We start from the raw sequence: 1,982 nt of genomic DNA on the forward strand, positions 1-1,982 counted from the left end.
CCTCCTTTCGCCTCTCTTTTCTCTCTCCGACGCTCGTGCATCTTTCAACAGTGCGCACGTTGCCTCGTGATTTCCACGTTACGATCGTCGTCGCGTGGTTCTCGTTCTGATTTCATTGCTTCGAAACTTTTTGCCTTTCTTTCTTTTTCTCTTTTTCTTTTGCTCTTTTTTTCTTTCACTCGTCTTCTGTTACTCTTGCAAAATAAAGACACGTAGCTTACTATTCCCTCCCCTCACGCGAACGAATACGTATGTATTTCGTCGAAGAGGTGTCGCGGCATTTTTGCGAATTTTTTCCCTTTTTCTCTTTCTTTCTAAACCTAACCTAAACCTAACCCCTCTTTCCCACGCGAACGAACACGTATGTTTGTATGTATGTATGTATTTCGACGTCGAAGAGATGTCTGTGTTTTCTTTCTAAACCTAACCTAAATGTTCGCGATTTTTGCGAGCTTCTTCTTTTCTTTCTTTCTTTCTGAACCTAACCTAAATGTTCGCGACTATTGCGAATTTCTTCTTTTTTTCCCTTTCTTTCTAAACCTGAGCTAAACCTAACCTAAATGTTCGCGATTTTTGCGAGTTTCTTCTCTTCTTTCTTTCTTTCTAAACCTAACCTAAATGTTCGCGATTTTTGTAAATTTCTTCTTTCTAAACCTAACCTAAATATTCGCGATTTTTGCGAGTTTCTTCTTTTCTTTCTCTCTTTCTAAACCTAAATGTTCGCGATTTTTGCGAATTTCTTCTTCTTTTTTTTTTTTTTGTTTCTAAACCTAACCTAAATGTTCGCGATTTTCTTCTTTTTTTTCTTTCTTTCTAAACCTAACCTAAACCTAACTCTTCTCCCCTCCACGCAAACGAATACTATGTATTTCGTCGAAGAGATATCGCGTCATTTTTGCGAATTCCTTCGTTGTTTTCCTTTCTTTCTAAACCTAACCTAAACTTGATGTAAACTTAACCTAAATCTAACCCTCGTTCTCCTCCCCCCTCGCGAACGGATACGCGTTTCGTCGCCAGTTTTGCGAATTTCTTCTTTCTTTTCTTTCTTTCCTTTCTCCAGAAACGGGAAAGCGAGAGTGAATGCTTCGCTGTTACAAAAATAGTGGAAAAAAATGGAAGAATCACAGCTTGAATTTTCTTACTCGTTCGTTTATGTATAGCGGTGTTTTTCGACCCCGCTGGAATCGGAGATCATAACTTCACCCATATTTTTGCACTCCGGTGCATACATAATTTAATCGTGCCAAGGGGTTCAAGGAGAACAGGAACAGGGGAGTCGGAGAAACAGTTTAACCTCGTTTCCACCGATTCTCTGTACGTACGTACCGTACGTCGGTGATACGATTTTCCAATATCGACGATATCGTTTCGATGTCGCTACTCAGCGCTGCCCCTCTCTCTTTCTCTTGTCGCGAGAGCCGTTTGAACAAATTGATCATTAAACGTCGAAATTCAACGTCGCTGTTTACATCGTCAGGGTGATTCGATTCGCAATTTGTCAAATGAAGCTCGCAGGAGGAATAAAATAATATTTCTGTCAATTTTCTGATTTTCTCATTTTAATGATTCACACGTGTATAGAGACATTTAATACCGCACGATTGTTATACATTCTCCCTTTATAAAACTTACTTGTGATCGCCAAATTATTCTATTTCTATCCCGTAAGAGGAAAACTAGTACGCGTATGTAAAGGGTGGGCCAAAAGTTCTTTCCCGCCAGTTTTTTTCTTTTTTTTAAATAAAAATATAAGGAAATAAAACTAACTTCATTAGTTTGAAATTGAATTAAATTTTAAAGTGGGAAGCGATTTGTATAACTTGTGACGAGCACACGCGTGAATCTTTAACGTTAAATACTTTCATGCGAATTACACTAGCGCGTGATCGTGTACGTACAAGGTGAGTTAAAAGTTCTTTCCCGCCAATTCTTTTATTATATTTTTTTAAATAAAAATATAAAGAAATAAAATTAATTTCATT

At 37.8% G+C, this 1,982-nt stretch overlaps 1 long non-coding RNA gene across 1 annotated transcript; it reads right to left on the reverse strand.

The window, feature by feature from the left end:
• Window positions 1–526: 526 nt before the first annotated feature.
• On the reverse strand, window positions 527–1,654 carry LOC122535025. The gene is made up of 2 exons (XR_006308057.1): window positions 713–1,654; window positions 527–614 (listed from the first exon to the last, which is right to left on the reverse strand). It is a non-coding gene; the product is annotated as an uncharacterized LOC122535025 (long non-coding RNA).
• Between the last annotated feature and the right edge of the window lie 328 nt (window positions 1,655–1,982).

The sequence above is a fragment of the Frieseomelitta varia genome, unplaced genomic scaffold (genome assembly GCF_011392965.1).
Source record: "Frieseomelitta varia isolate USP_RPSP 00005682 unplaced genomic scaffold, Fvar_1.2 scaffold_661, whole genome shotgun sequence".
NCBI classification, from domain to species: Eukaryota; Metazoa; Arthropoda; class Insecta; order Hymenoptera; family Apidae; genus Frieseomelitta; species Frieseomelitta varia.